Source organism: Balaenoptera acutorostrata, chromosome 2 (genome assembly GCF_949987535.1).
Source record: "Balaenoptera acutorostrata chromosome 2, mBalAcu1.1, whole genome shotgun sequence".
Lineage (NCBI taxonomy): Eukaryota > Metazoa > Chordata > Mammalia > Artiodactyla > Balaenopteridae > Balaenoptera > Balaenoptera acutorostrata.
Window position 1 is genome coordinate 171,310,552 of NC_080065.1, and position 10,805 is coordinate 171,321,356.

A 10,805-nucleotide genomic window follows, 5' to 3' on the forward strand; every position below is an offset into this window, starting at 1 on the left:
GCAGTTGCCTTATGTATTGAGGTGCTCCTATGTTGGGTGCATATATATTTATAATTGTTATATCTTCTTCTTGGATTGATCCCTTGATCATTATGTAATGTCCTTCCTTGTCTCTTGTAACATTCTTTATTTTAAAGTCTATTTTATCTGATATGAGTATTGCTACTCCAGCTTTCTTTTGATTTCCATTTGCATGGAATATCTTTTTCCATCCCCTCACTTTCAGTCTGTATGTGTCCTTAGGTCTGAAGTGGGTCTCTTGTAGACAGCATAAATATGGGTCTTGTTTTTGTATCCATTAAGCAAGCCTGTGTCTTTTGGTTGGAGCTTTTAATCCATTCACATTTAAGCTAATTATCGATATGTATGTTCCTATTACCATTTTCTTAACTGTTTTGGTTTTGTTTTTGTAGGTCCTTTTCTTCTCTTGTGTTTCCCACTTAGAGAAGTTCCTTTAGCATTTGTTGTAGAGCTGGTTTGGTGGTGCTGAATTCTCTTAGCTTTTGCTTGTCTCTAAAGCTTTTGATTTCTCCATCAAATGTGAATGAGATCCTTGCCGGGTAGAGTAATCTTGGTTGTAGGTTCTTCCCTTTCATCACTTTAAGTATATCATGCCACTCCCTTCTGGCTTGTAGAGTTTCTGCTGAGAAATCAGCTGTTAACCTTATGGGAGTTCCCTTGTATGTTATTTTTTGTTTTTCCCTTGCTGCTTTCAATAATTTTTCTTTGTCTTTAATTTTTGCCAATTTGATTACTATGTGTCTCGGCATGTTTCTCCTTGGGTTTATCCTATATAGGACTCTCTGTGCTTCCTGGACTTGGGTGGCTATTTCCTTTCCCATGTTAGAGAAGTTTTCAACTATAATCTCTTCAAATATTTTCTTGGGTCCTTCCTCTCTCTGTTCTCCTTCTGGGACCCCTATAATGTGAATGTTGTTGCGTTTAATGTTGTCCCAGAGGTCTCTTAGGCTGTTTTCATTTCTTTTCATTCTGTTTTCTTTATTCTGTTCCACAGCAGTGAGTTCCACCATTCTGTCTTCCAGGTCACTTATCCGTTCTTCTGCCTCAGTTATTCTGCTATTGATTCCTTCTAGTGTATTTTTCATTTCAGTTAATGTATTGTTCATCTCTGTTTGTTCTTTAATTCTTCTAGATCTTTGTTAAACATTTCTTGCATCTTCTCCATCTTTGCCTCCATTCTTTTTCTGAGGTCCTGGATCATCTTCACTATCATTATTCTGAATTGTTTTTCTGGAAGGTTGACTATCTCCACTTCATTTAGTTGTTTTTCTGGGGTTTTGTCTTGTTCCTTCATCTGGTACATAGCCCTCTGCCTTTTCATCTTGTCTATCTTTCTGTGAATGTGGTTTTTGTTCCACAGGCTGCAGGATTGTAGTTCTTCTTGCTTCTCATGACTCAGAATTTTGATGGCTCTCTCTTGCCTGTTTCAGCATGTAGATATCTATATTTCTCATCCTATTAATTACTTAGACCTCCATCACTGACTTCCATCCCCAACTTAAATATTTCTCTTTCATTCTGTCTCCCATCTCAGCCTCTTTGTTTTGTTCGGTACAGTTATGTTATTGTCTCTCACATGCTTTTGCTTGCTCTTTTCTGCTGTTTTTTTTTAAATACTAAAAGGCCTAATATCAGAGATGGTGCTTTCAAAGACTAATATATGTATTTCTCTTTTTATGATTAATAAAGACTATTACTGACAATTATTTAAAATGTTTCTAACAATTAAAAATAGTTGTTCTGGTTTAAAGCCCATTTCAAAAAAATAAAGGAATTATGAGAAGGTTATAATTTTGGTTTGGGGGTAATAGTTGTAGTTGTTTTCCCCAAAGTACTTTTCAACTGCTCCTGCAGAAGGAAATGCTTTAAAGGATTTGATGGGGGTGTGTGAAACCTGGTCTCTGCAATCAGGACAAGCATCCAAGCTCCTGGCACCAGGCCCAGCTTAGATGATAAGGATTAGAAATATTCCTATTTGAGCTTGGTTCTACTTGAAGTAAGGAAGGATTTATGACACCTACACCAAGGGTTCCTCTCTCCTGGTTCCCTTCAAGACCTTGCTGGTGAGCCACCTACCCTCAGGAAGTATTCCTAATTTAAGTTTACATCCCTCTAAACACTTCTTTATTCTTTACACCAGCACTTCTGCATGTCTTCAGTGTTTTACTTGTAAGCTTCTTTGTTCTTTCTTGAGAACCAGTCTCCTCTCTCCCTGTGAACTGATACATCCTGAAGGCAAAAGACACTTTTATTTCAGAGTGTTCTCACTTGACTGCCCCTTCTCCCTCTCCACCCCTCTCCCCACCACTCCCCACCAGTGGAGGCCCGTACAGGAAAACCTCAGCTTCCTGGCATCAGTATCCGAGGTTTCAAATATTCACTAGGTAACTGGACAACCCCTCCTGATGGAGCTGGTCTCAGGGAATACTGACCTGAGAAAAAGGCTTCTGGTTTAAATGCAAATTCAGATTTAAAACCAACCAACCAACCAACCAACCCACCAACCAACCAACCCACCAACCCAGTGACAATCAGAACTTATAATATTGTTAAAGAAAGGTGTTTAAAAGCAGACTGGCTTTCTCTATGACACGATAACACTTTGAGAGCCCTGAAAAAGGGAGAGGCCACGTGAGAAACGGAAGCAGCTTCCTAAGGTAGGGGATGCTGAGGGCTTTCTCTGTTCTCAGATGGAGGGGGCATTGAGGGGTTCTCCCCTGAAAGCTCAAAGCTACTAGCACCCTGGCACTTTGTGATTGCTATCTGGAAACTTCTAAACACAATAAATATTTACATAGCTCTTTTCAGTTTTAAAAGCGTTCTCACAGTCTTGGTTTCATTTGATCCTCATGAATGCCTTGCCAGGAATGAAGGACAGATTTTACAACCTGAGCCTTGGGAAAGGAAATCAAATCTCCTAAGTCCACTGAAATCAGAGGAGCCAGAATCTGAGCTGGCAGGTTAATGTTTATTGAACAAATTCAGAAATATATGAGTATGATAAGGTAAACAGGTTCTCTTCCTTTCAGAAGCTCATAATCTAGTTGGGGAGAAATGCCCCAAATTAACATACTTAAAATAATACTAGGATTAAATAAGGGAAGACCAGACACAAGATAGTAAGTTCATCCTTCATTGTGAAATGAAGCAAGAAAGTGCTCTGATTTTAAGTGTACTTAAATAGCTTTCATGAATTGAAATGGTTGAACTGAAATTCCCAAGTGTCCTCCCATCCACCACCCCACCTTCATCCTAAGTCTCTGCTTAATATCCTGAGTTTCACTCAGATTCCTTACGGCATCTGCACCATCTTCAGCTTTACACCTTAGCTCTGGAGATGTCTGGGCTTGTCACATTCTCTTCAGTTCCATATTTGCAGTGCAACTCCGGGCCCCCACACCCAATTATTAATTTATTTATTTACTTTTAGCCACAAGGAACATAAAAAAGGGAGTGGGGGTTATCTGTCTTCAGTGTTCCGGAAAGTCCACCCTCACCTCCTGGAAGTGCTGAAGGGAGCAGATTTTAGAAAATGACTAATGAATAATAATAATGACTAATAAATCACACATGAAGAGAGACCTATAGGCAGAGGGCATTTCAGGAAGGAAAACCAACCAGGCCAAGGACAGAGTGAGTGAGAAGACAAGGGGAAAGTCAGAACATGCCTATAGTCAGGACTGTCTCCACCTGACACAGAAGAAACATGGTGTGATGATTATGTGCATACTAAGAGTAGAGATAACAGATCATTTAAAATTGGGATTTCCCCACATCTAGGAGGGCACTGGCCCATGTCCACTGCTTTCCAGAAAACACAAATTCCTCCCAAATACCTCTTTCTTCATCTGGGGATTCTGTAGGCTTTTATGTGGAGGCTGTGGTCCAGTCTCTTTATTCATTCCTTATATCACACTGGGAAAAACAGATACTACACAGTGGAAACAACTTAAATATCCATCAACCAATGAATGAATAAACCACATACATACAGTGGAATGTTATTCAGCCACAAAAGGGAACGAAGTGCTAATACATACTATAACATTGATGAACCTTAAAAACTATGCTAAGTGAAAGAAGCCAGACACATAATGTCTGATGCCATTTGTATGAAATGTCCAGAACAGGCCAAATGGTAGAGACGTAAAGTAGATCAATGGTTGCCAGGGGCGAGGGAGGCAGAAATGGGGAGTGACTGCTAATGGACATGGGGTTTCTTTCAAAGGTGATGAAAGTGTTCTGGATTAGTGGTGATGGTTGTATAACTATGTCAGTATACCAAATACCACTGAACCATACACTTTGGAAGGATGCAAAAAAAAAAAAAAACAGGTGTACAATGTTAGAGTTTTAGTTATCAGGTTAATACAATTTAGTATTAACTAAATTGTATTAACCTGATATTTGCCTGGGAACATTAGAAACATCAAAAATAGAATAAGCAAAACTAAAAAACTATTCACAAAACATGAAAAATGGCAAAGAAACAAAGACATAAAAATGAGGGAGGTGGAAGATAGTCAAATGAGTCCCAACATATACAAAACTGATATTCCTAAGATGAGAATAGAACAAATGAAACAGAAAAAAAAAGTAAAGAAGTACTAGTCTGAAACTTTTCTGAATTAATTGTAAAAATAGTAACCGACATTTACTGAGCACTTACTATATATGTTGGGCATAGTTTGAAGAACTTGACATGCACGATCTCATTGAATGCTCATGATAATTGAGTAATGTTAGGTAGTGTTATCATCCCCACTGTATTCATGAGAAAACTAAGGCACAGAGAGGGTTAGTAACTTGCTAAAGGAAATCCTGCAATAAGTGGCATAACTGGAATAAAATAAAACTCGTACCTGCAGATTTAAAGGGTGTAATGTGTCCAGGAAAAACTGGTATAACTAAGTCATTCTGGTTAAGTGTACTGCACTTCATGGATAATGGAAAACCTACATGGGCAACAGACTGAAAAATCTATTTCTCCCAAAGGGAAACATCAAGTGGCTTCAGATTGCTCCTTAGCATCAACTCATGTCAGAAGGTCAGAAGGTTGAGCAGGGCCAACAAATCTTGAGCAAGTGTCCTCCAAGACTTTTGTCCTTTAAGTAGAAAATCTGAAACTATCACCATTCATGCTTGACCTTTGCTACCTGAGAGAAACTTACTCTGAATTCAGCAAATCTCAGGAAGGAGCTGGCTGGCCAGGCTTGAGTCCTGTGTGACCCAATTCCTATGGTCACAGTATGAGCTGTACTGACTGGCCCAGGTTGGGAAGAGACAGACAGAAGCACACAGTCATGAAATAATTGGGAGATGAACTTTGAGGGGTGTGCTGATTGATTGGATGTGGGAACTTTGTGGAGGACTTGGATTTCTGGCACAAGCATTTGGCTGGATGATGGAGCTACTCACTGAGAAGGGGAATGCTGGGAGAGGAGCTGGGAGGAATACTGTGAGTTCAGTTTTAGACACTTGAATTAGAGCTATCTGTGAGGGAACCAAGTTGAGATATCAAGCACACAGCTGGATATATGGGCCTGGAGGACGGAGGAGAAGGGACCTGGGGGGCTTATTTCGGTGTCTCTGACACAGAGTTGATAATGGAAGCCACGTGACTTCTGTGGATTGTAAGCAGCTTTTGGCAGGAAAGAGCTCTTTGCAGGAAAGAGCTCTCTGCGGGAGGACCCTTTTGTCTTGACACTAACGTTAAACCTGGCATCCCCATGCTCTACTCATCTCTGGCCCTAGCACACCTTTCAAATCTTTTGATCACATAATACCTTGCCTAACATGTGGGTTCTTTCTGTAGATCAAAGAAGTAGAAGTGAAGAATAAGTAACCGATGACCAGATCTCTTCCCTAGCTTCCCCTTCAGTAACCTCGTGAACAAACTGTGTGAACAAGATAGCATCTAAAGAAAAATCACAGGAAGTCGACAAACATGCACACAGTGGGGAATCGCCGATTCTGACCCCATTTCAGTGGTTAACTGAGATTACTTCCTTTTTTCCCTTTAAAAACTTTCATGGCTGAGCAGAATCTTCAGAGATGGCTTTGTGGGGAAACTGAGTCCACCATCTCCCCAGATTGCCGGCACTCGGATTAAAAGTAACTTTCCTTTCTACCAACATTTGTCTCTCTTGAGTACTGATTTTTGAGCGGTGAGCAGCCAGACCTGAGTTTGGTAACAGGATCATCTAAAGAGAAAGTGTTGGGTAGAGAATAAGAGGGAGGAGGAAGAAGCTAGTCAGGAAGGCTGAGAAGGAGTGGTCAGAGAGGGAGGAGGGCACCCAGGAGAGTGTGGGGGCATGGGAGTCAAGGGGGGAGAGTGTGGGGGCATGGGAGTCAAGGGGGAAGAGTTGGAAGGAGAGGTGCACAGTCAGAGGTGCACAGATGAGTGGGTCAGAAGTTGCTAAGAGGTACAGTAAGATAAAAGGAGAAAATGAATATGCTGTTTCCTTATGGGTCAGAATTCTAAAATACATTCCAGGATAAAAGAACATGTGAGAAATAGCAAATATACAAACTGACTTTTGTATCTATCTGACTTTAGACTAAAATCAGTACAAAGAATACTTGAAAAGGTAAGGAGGAGCCCATTAAATTATAAAAGATATCTAGCTTCTAAAATGAATCCAAAATAATTATCATCTGAAAAATATATGTTGGAAAAAATATATTTGTGAAAATATCCAAGAAAACATCGAAAAACAAGATAATAGGGAAGACTTAAGATGGTGCTGGCAGGGTGTGAAGAAAAGGACCCTCCTGCTCGCTGGAGTCAAAGCAGTGACACCTTTCTGTAGGTCTCACATGCGTCAAAAGCCTTCAACAGTGACTGCACCTTTTGACAACAGTTTCAGGATTTTATCCTGAGGAAATAATTAGGGATATGCTCAGACATTTAGCTACAAGTAATTTCGCAAAAGTAAAAAGTTGGAAACCAAATGTACAAAAACAGGGACAATAATTATGGTACATTTGTATAATGGGAGATCACACAGTCATTAAAAATGCCATAGAAGTATATTTTCTAACATGGAAAAATGTTTACACTATATAAAGCAATAAAAACTAATTATAATAGGATCTCAAATATGCATATATATGAACAGAACAAATTGCTTATTTCTGGCTGCTGGCTTTACATATGGTTATTTTAAAATTTTGCTTATTTGTGATTTACTATTTTTCTGTAATGAATATATACTTCTTTTACAATAATTTTTAAAAACCTGGTAATTTTGTAAAGGTGAAGGGAGAAAAGAGTTCACTAGAATTAAACTATAACTGATAATTGATAAATAAGCAAATCATAAAGTGCTAACATTTATCCTGAGTTAACCAGATTCAGTTTTTCTACTATCAGAGGCAATGACGCCTAAAAATAGAAACTGCCTTGTGTTATACAAAATAAAGTTACAGTTCAGACATACTTGTCTTTGAACTGTGACATCTGTATCTGTTACATATATATGTGGGTATGGAGAAAATATTTGGAAAGATATCCGCTAAATTTAAAAGTAGTTCCCTTCAGCAGGAAGGGATTAGTGGAGGTGGGAAGATATTAACTTTTTCTTTACACAACTCTATTGTTTGCTTTATTATAACAAGCATGCAAAAAGTCTAAGTACGTTTTAAAAAGTGGTATAATTTTGAAAGTATTTAGAAACATGATACTATCTATTTTATGATGATTAAAATATCATAATGCAAAATATGCATACTATGCTTATCACTATGTTCAGGTATCTGCAGGATAAGAATACTCCACCATGAAAATAGTTGTTCAAGTTCATTCATTCATTCATTCATTCCACAAATGTTTGTTGAGCACCTACTAAGGGCCAGGCACATGGCCCTGTTCCAGGGACTTAGGATACAGCAAGGAATCAAACAGCCAAATATGCCTCCCCTCATGGAACTGACATTCTAGCGGGGAGAGACAGACGGGAAACAGTAAGCATAATAAACATGTTGGGAGTTGGTAAGTGAGTGCTACTGAAAAAATGGAGCACAGTAAAGGGAAACTGGCAGTGCTGTGGGTGAGCGGCAGGGTTTAAATAGGTTGGCCAGGGAAGGCCTCACTGAGAAAGGTGACATTTGAGAAAATATTTGAAAGAGTAATGAAAGTATCCAGAAGAAGAGCTTTATACGCAGAGAGAACAACTAGTGCAAAGGCCCTGAGGTGGGTTCAAGGAATAGCAATGAGGGTAGTGTGGCTGAGACAGAGTAAGCAAAGGGAGAGCGAGTTAGGGGTAAGCAGGCCAGTTGGTGTTGGGCTCTGTAGGCTGCTGTAAGGACTTTGGCTTTTTATTCCAAGTGAACTGGGGAGCCACTGTGGGGTTTTAAGCAGAGAAATGCCAGGATCCCTCTAGCTGCTGTGTGAAGACTAGGCTACTGGAGAAGGGGAGTAAGGACAGAGGGACCTGGTTGTCCAGGTGCGCGATGAAGGGGGCCGTGAGAATGCTGAGGTGTTGAACCCTAGACAGAGCTTGAAGATAGAGCCAACAGGATTTCCTGACAGACTGGGTAGAGGACGTAAGAGAGGAAGATGAGGATGGCTCTTGGCATTCCAGCCTGAGAAAATGAAGTGGAGTTACCATTAATTCAGATGAGAAAGACAGCTTTTTGCGAAAAGATCAGGAACTTATTTGTGGACCTGTATTGTTTGAGTGTAGCAGCAATATAAATTTTGTTTTAAGAATGTTTCTAATATTATGACATTTTTCCAAGTAAAAAAAAATCATTTCATGACTCCTGACCTAGCAACTATTACATTCCCAGTATTGAAAATATGCAAGTTGGTCACTGCTAGTAATCTGGAGAAATCATGTGGATAGAAGATATTCCATAAGACTGGAACCTAGATTCCAGTCTTCAAAAAGGGGGCAAAGACAGATGCTGTAAATCCATCCATAGTCCTGGCAAGATTCTAGAACATGTCATTAAATGGATGAACTCCTAAAATTAGTAGTAGCTCCTCTTGGATTCAGCCTTAAGTTAAGAGCAAGTCAGATCAATGTATGTACTAGAAAAACCCAGTCTTTTATCCTGTGTGTCTTCTTTACTACTCATACAGAGCACTTAAGTTCTGACACCAAATGTGTGGAGGTTTTCTCCCACCAAGCAGTTCTCTGTGACACCGGCTGCTTGTCCTACAATTAACTCAATTCTGACACAATCTGGAATAACATCAGATCCCACAGGTTAGGGGCTCAGTACCACCAGACTGACTCCGCATCAGATACCAATTGCAAGTAGTAGGCCCCCAAGTTACTCACAACTTCTGTTCTACCTGGAGGTTCCCGTGACCTCCTACCCCTTGGATTCGATTATTTGCTAGAGTAGCTCACAGAACTCAGGGAAACACTTCTGTGTATTAGTTTATTAAAGGATACAGATGAATGCCAGATGAGATACAGCGGTCAAGGCCTGGGAGGGTCCTGAGCACAGGAGCGTCTGTCCTTCTGGAGTTGGGGGTGTGGCACCCTCCCGGTTTGTAGATGTGTTCACCGACCTGGAAGCTCTCTGAACCCCATACTATTGGGATTTTAATGGATGCTTCATCACCTAAGCATAATCTATCATTAGCTCCATTTTCAACCCTTCTCTCATCTCAAGAAAATGGCGGGGGTGGGGGAGTACCTGGGGAGGGGGGTGCTAAAAAATTCCAACCTTCTAATCACAGCTTGGTCTTTCCAATGATCAGCCCCCATCCAGAAGCTATCCAGGAGCCCACCCAAAGTTGCCTCATTATAAAAAATGACACTCTTATCACCCAGGAAATGCCAAGGGTTTCAGTGGCCCTGTGTCAGGAACTAGGGTCAAAGATCAAATATTGGAACAAAAGATCCTCCCAGTGCTCTTATCACTTATGAAAATTCCAAGGATTTTAGGAGCTCGGTATCAGAAACTAGACAAAGACCAAATACATATACTTCTTCTTATAAATCACAGTATCAAAGAAGATATGCCGGAAGACTGGAGCCGAAGTTCCAGTTTTCAATAAGAGGGGAAAAAAAACAAAGGCTGCGAATCCGTCCACAGTCCTGGCAAAATTCTAGAACACGTCATTAAATGGATGACATATGAACAAAAATTAGTAGTAGCTTCTCTTGGATTCAGTTTGAAGTCAAAAGCAAGTCAGACCAATACATTTAGAAAAAAGCAACCAGGGAAATTTTGGAACTTGGAAGTCTAATGTTTGAAGGTGCAGAAAGGTTTAAGAGGAGACTGGTCACAGGTGGCACACGATAGTGGCAACATAGGTTAGTGTCACAGGCTGGGAAGTTCGCGTCCAGCCTTTATCACTTTCTAGCCACGTAACCTCGGGCAGAGCTCTCTGCTGCTCGGGGAATGGTAACCGTGGTCCCGACCTGTGGGTACTAAAAATAGAAAAGTGTTTCGCACGAGGCGTGTTCAACAGAGAGCTGTCCTGGGGACGCGCGGGTTGGGGGTGGGGCTTACTTTATGAGTAGTCTCACTCTCTTCCTTCTCTTTTCAGACCCAAGGAAGGTCCTGCCTCCGTGAGAGATGCAGCGAGAAAAAGTAAGCAATGAACAAAACAGCTTTCCTTCAGTACGGTTACAGAGCTCTCAGCACAGGAACGGGTGAACACAAGCCTTGGTGCTTCCAGAATTGCTTCTCACCAGGCCTCGCATCCAGAGAGGGGAGCACTCTGGGCTTTCTCCAGAACCCTGAACAAGCGGGCGGTTGCTAGGCGACCCTAAGACCGAGGTGGACGAGGTGAACCGGCCCCAGGCCGGCTCCGCCCC